Source organism: Mus pahari, chromosome 7, assembly GCF_900095145.1.
Source record: "Mus pahari chromosome 7, PAHARI_EIJ_v1.1, whole genome shotgun sequence".
NCBI lineage: Eukaryota > Metazoa > Chordata > Mammalia > Rodentia > Muridae > Mus > Mus pahari.
In genome coordinates this window covers 48,768,957-48,774,956 of record NC_034596.1, presented here as the reverse complement: position 1 = coordinate 48,774,956, position 6,000 = coordinate 48,768,957, and the positions used below count along the sequence as shown (strand labels likewise).

General features: G+C 45.3%; 1 protein-coding gene and 1 pseudogene across 4 annotated transcripts in view; one reads left to right on the top strand and one right to left on the bottom strand.

Annotated features, from left to right (window-relative positions):
- The window catches only part of Ap4s1 (adaptor related protein complex 4 subunit sigma 1), a 45,527-nt gene that overhangs the window by 20,540 nt on the left and 18,987 nt on the right, over positions 1-6,000 (bottom strand). Inside the window, exon 1 of one of the 4 annotated variants that reach the window (XM_029540826.1) lies at positions 5,724-5,793. The exons of the other annotated variants lie outside the window; for them this stretch is intronic. The gene's annotated coding sequence lies outside the window, so the exon portion shown is untranslated. Of the gene's footprint in view, positions 1-5,723; positions 5,794-6,000 lie in introns of those variants that run through there. 4 annotated transcript variants of the gene reach the window in all.
- On the top strand, positions 4,722-5,040 carry LOC110324015 (annotated as a pseudogene).

Genomic DNA, 6,000 nt, shown 5'->3' with positions numbered 1-6,000 from the left:
TGTGTGTGTGTGTGTGTGTGTATGTGTGTGTGTAACAAAGATGCTAGTAAATAACAGAAGTACAGAGTAATAAGCTGTAACTGTGACGGGTGCACTTTCCAGGGCCCAGAGGGACCATCGCAGAACAATTAGGAAGGACATCCCAGGGAAGGGGCACAGTAGCAGTATCTTGAAGGATGACCTTGGAGAGACTCTGGCTGGGAAAACAGTGTGATGAAGGCTCTGGACAGTTCCCTTTGGGTGAAGGTTAGGACACAGCAAGAACGGCTGAAGAGGGGGCTGGAGAAATGGCTCAGCAGTTAAGAGCACTTGCTGCTCTTCAAAGGATCAGTGCTCAGTTCTCCTCATCCATGTGGGCAGTTTAAACCATCTATAACTCCAGCTCCAGACCTTCTTTTGGTCTCTACGGGCATCTATACTCATGTGCACATAACCCACACAGATATATGCATACACACAATAAAAAAATAATTAAAAAATTGTTTTAGAAAGATTGGCTGAGCTGGGTGGTGGTGGTGCACACCTTCAATCCCAGCACTTGGGAGGCAGAGGCAGGCAGATTTCTGAGTTTGAGGCCAGCCTGGTCTACAGAGTGAGTTCCAGGACAGCCAGGGCTACACAGAAAAAAAAAAAAAAAAAAAAAAAAAGATTGGCTGTAGGAAACCCAGCTGCTCTCCGAGACTATAAAGAGCTTTAGTAGTCCCGCCATGGAGCTGGGATGTCACACGCAGGAGGCCGAAGCAGGAAAACTGCCACGAGTCTAAGGCCAGGCTGGACTAACAGTAAGAAACTCTGCCTCAAAAAAACCAAGCAGAGGCCATGCTAAGGAACCTGAGCTTTATTATCAGCCGTGGGGAAGGCCGAAGGTATCTCCCCTTTACTAGTAGAATAAGTAGTATTGACTGTTGCCAAACTCCTTTAAAAGGCCAGTACGAAGCTCTGCTCTGAAGCCTGGCAGCCATCGCCTCACCCAAGAGTGAGTGCAGGTGCTTCTGCCACCTTACTCTAGAGCACAGGAGCGTGACCGCTACAGAGGCCTGCATTACGCTGGGTCAGAGGCAGCATCCCTGGACAGAGGCTGCAACACCCTAACCCACTGGCAGGCCGGGGCTTGTGCTGGAGGTTCTACTTCTCCACAGTTGTCTTGTGTCTCACAGTTGTTCCTTTTACATTCAGTAAGAAGTCTGAAATAATGAATGCAAAAGACTGCAATAATTGACCAAAGCTGGTCTTCCTTTCATGAAGAGAATATCTTGTTATGGGGTCTCTGGATATTACCACATTCATTCACATTTTGTAATAACTGAAGAATCAAGGAAAAATACTAAGCTGAATGATTCTTTAATGACCTTTTAACCTTTGGGATAATTTTAGAGCTGTAGAGAAGCTATGCAGGTGAGGAGCTTTTTTTTTTTTTTTAATCTAAGGTAGTTAGCCTACAAGGGCTCGTATTTCCTGAATCCATGGGATCATATTTCCTGAATCGTTTTTTTTAAAGATTTATTAATTTATTATATATAAGTACACTGTAGCTGTCTTCAGACACTCTAGAAGAGGGCGTCAGATCTTGTTACGGATGGTTATGAGCCATCATGTGGTTGCTGGGATTTGAACTCCGGACCTTTGGAAGAGCAGTCGGGTGCTCTTACCCACTGAGCCATCTCACCAGCCCCACTTTCTACTTCTTGACTGCAGCTTCCACGTGACCAGAACCACAAGCTACCAACACATCTTCCCTACTGTGATAGGCTGTACCCTCAAACTGTGAGCCAAAATAACTCCATTCTTAAATTGCCTTTGTTGGCTATTTGATTCATCATGGCAGCAAGAAAAGTAATGAATCCAGGCTCCTAATTTAGATTCGCCTGATGCTTTCCTTGATTAGATGTTTGGAACAAAACAAAACTACAGAAGCAGGACGCTTGGTGGCAGAGTTCTAGAGCCCTAGACCCAGCACCAGGGAGGCAGAGACAGGAGAAGCAAGGCAAGTCTGAGTACAGTCAGACTGTTTCAAAAAAAACAAATGACAAAATGATAGGCTGGAGAGATCACTCGGCAGTTAAGAACACTGGATAGCCAGGCGTGGTGGCACACGCCTTTAATCCCAATCCCAGCACTCGGGAGGCAGAGGCAGGCTGATTTCTGAGTTCGAGGCCAGCCTGGTCTACAGAGTGAGTTCCAGGACAGCCAGAGCTACACAGAGAAACCCTGTCTCGAAAAACCAAAATAAACAAACAAATAAATAAATAAATAAATAACACTGGATATATTTCCAGAATATCCACATTGGATTGTGACTACTCACATGACATCTTAAAACCATTTTTCCTGTGATCTGACACCCACTCTGGCCTCTCAGGGCACCAGGCATGCAAGTGGTCCACAGATACACACACACACACACACACACACACACACACACACGCATGCACGTGCACCACCACTGCCTGGAACCTGGTGTATTTTTAATTGTGTGATGGCAGATAATCATGAAGTACGTTGTCTTCTAATATAAATGCATTAATCTAGACTATAGATCCCAATAAGAATACAAAGACAGGGGCTGGTGAGATGGCTCAGCAGGTAAGAGCACCTGTCTGCTCTTCCAAATGGTCCCGAGTTCAAATCCCAGCAACTACATGGTGGCTCACAACCATCCATAACGAGATCTGGCGCCCTTTTCTGGAGTGTCTGAAGACAGCTACAGTGTACTTACATATGATAAATAAATAAATCTTTAAAAAAAAAAAAGAATACAAAGACAATGAAACTTTTCCAGAAAACTGTATAAAGAGGTACAGATATCTAATATTACACACCAGCTTCAGTGTAGACTTCCCTGACACTTACCCAGGCTGAGAACCCCCAGTAGGATAGGGTCATTTGTAAGATCTCTTAAAAATAAACCAGCTTGCCAGGCATGGTGGCTGATGGTGTAATCCTAGCACTTGGGAGGCTGGGCAGAATGGTTTGAATTGGAGCCAGCCTGGGCTGTAGGTAGGAGACCTTGTTTCGACCTCACCTTGAGGAAAATAAACAAAACAAAACAAAAAACCAACCTAAACCAAAACAAAGAAGCCAAACCTAAGTCGGCAATAGTCACGTGTCCCTGAGCTCGGAAGGATGAAAGACAAGGCAAAAAGAGGCCAGCTTGCACCACAGAGCACAGACTAGTCATGCCTACAAACAAACAGATTTCCAATTTTCCTGGGATAGGGTCTCACCGTGTGGCTTGGGCCGGTCTTGAATTTACATCCTCCTGCCTCAGTTTCTTCTTCTTCTTTTTTTTTTTTTAAAAGATAATTTATTTATTTTTATTCATATGCATTGGTGTTCTGCTTCAATGTATGTCTGTGTGAGGGTGTCAGATCCCCTGAAACTGGAGTTACAGACAATTTTGAGGTGCCACGTGGGTACTGGGAATTGAACCCAGGGCAGCAAGCGCTCTTGACCACTGAGACATCTCTCCAGGTCCCCTTCCTCAGCTTCTTGAGTGCTAAGATTACAAGTGTGTACCACATCACCTTTTCCTAAAGACTTTTTATCTTCTCAGTAATTTTGTTACTACTTGGTACATACAAATCACACTATATTCTAGCCAGATATGTAGCCGATGCAGGAGGAAGGTGAGTTGAGGCCCACCTGGCTACTTAGTGAAACTCTATCTAAAAAATGCAAAACTCCAAGAAAGCCCATTCTATTTATATCTGCAATAAATGAATGAACCCCATATTTAAAAGTTTGACTTTAATTTATACTTACTATTTGCACATAAATATCAGCTGTTATGTTAGCAGCTGCGATTACAAAGCTCCGACTTGGCCTGGAGAGATGGCTCAGTGGTTAAGAGCATTGACTGCTCTTCTGAAGGTCCCGAGTTCAAATCCCAGCAACCACATGGTGGCTCACAACCATCCGTAATGAGATTTCACGCCCTCTTCTGGGGTGTCTGAAGACAGCTACAGTGTACTTACATATAATAAATAAATAAAATCTTTTTAAAAAGCTCTGACTTTCAGTCTCCTGCCAAGAAGACTGCCAAGGAAGAGCAAAACAGGAGGAAGGAAGCACCATCCTAGGTGATCCCTGGCTGACACCTTAGCAACGGCTGGATGCTAAACAAACAAAAACAAAAACAAACAAACAAAAAGATTCTACAATAAAGGCTGGAGGGATGGCTCAGCAGTTAAGATAATTTTCAGAGGACCTGGTTTGGTTCCTGTCTTAGTTAGGGTTTTACTCCTGAGAACAGACACCATGACCAAGGCAACTCTTTAAGGACAATATTTAACCGGGGCTGCTTACAGGTTCAGAGGTTCAGTCCATTGTCATCCAGGTAGGCATGGTGCAGGAGGAGCTGAGAGTTCTACTTCTTCATCTGAAGGCTGCTAGCAGAATACTTACTTCCAGGTTGCTAGGATGAAGGTCTTAAAGCTCACACCCACAGTGCCACACCTACTCCAACAGGGCCACACCTTCTAATCATGCCACTCCCTGGACCAAGCATATACAAACTATCACAGTTCTCAATGCATGTCCGGCAGTTCACAGCCATGTGTAACTCTAGTTCCAGGGGATCAGATGCCTCTTTTGGCCTCTGTGGGTATCAGGGACACATGTGGCACACTGAAATACAGGCAAGCAAAAGACCCACACTCTCTTTCATACAGACACACACACACACCCCAGCACTTTTGAGGTCCAGGCCGCCCCGTGTGGCCATGCTCTTTCACTCCTTTTTCAAGTCCCCTGTGGGCAAGGATGTAGTCATGGAACTCAAGAATGACCTGAGCATCTGTGGACCCCTCCACTCCGTGACCAGCACCTCAAAATCAAACTAGCTGGCATCAGCACCACAGACCCTGAGAAATACCTTCACATGTCATCAGCCAAGAACTGCTTCATCAGCTTTGTGCAGCCGCCAGCAGATGCGGAGGACACACAGCTGCTCCACAGGATGCAGCAAGGAAGGAAGCCCTTCAGCAGAAACAGGGATGGCACCTCTCCCCTCCCAGTCACTTCCTCATCAGTGACCCATAACTTGATGTCCAGCTGAGGACAAGGATGCCCCTGCCCAGTACTTACAGTGTGTTTTGTTTTGTTAATAATTGCCTTTTCTTTTTAACTGAATGGATGAGAGATAATTCCTCTGCTGAGAGGGAGGGTAAGAGACCCAGGAACTTCAGAACAGTCCTGGACTGGCTCTCAGTCTGTATCTTTTTCTAGCATCCCTGGAGATGGGAGTAGCATCCTAGGCCCTTACATGGCAACATGTAATACATTTGAGGGATGGAATGATCTATCCTGCATCAGGAATAAAACTTATGATGCAAACTGAAAAAACAAAAACAAAGGCCTCTACAATAAGCTCAGCTCTTCTGAAATAGGCCGACTGCATAGAAGAATTCTACCTTTGGGAAATGAGTAGTTCTGAGACTAAAACTAATCAGAACTCCAGCCAAGTTATGGAGGCTGAGACATACCGCCGCCACCACCACCACCACCACACACAGAGAGAGAGAGAGAGAGAGAGAGAGAGAGACAGACAGACAGACAGACAGACAGACAGACAGACAGACAGACAGACAGAGAGTGCAAGCTGAGACACGCCATCACAGAGTCTGCTTAGCTGCAGGTTAGGTGAAACTGCTAAATTAAGTTAGACATTAGTAAGCATTTTTTACTGGGGATTTTATCCACTTAAGATTAAGAGGATGTGTTACCTAAAAGCTCTGGATGACAAAGCTCTCAAGCTGTGGCTTTCCACATGTCTGCAGTGTTCCGCCAGTTTGCCTGACCTGATCCTGAGAGGCAGTGGACAGCTGCTTCCGGCTTCTGAAAGTGAGATGAGGTGCCGTGCAGAAGCAAAGGGTCTGGTCTACTACAGCCTTCACTCGGTGGTTGGCTATTATTACTGTCTCCCTGGTTTAGTTTTTTGTTATTTAGTTCCCTGGTTCCTACAGTTTAAGGGATCGAACCCCAGGCCCTGCACACGGTAAG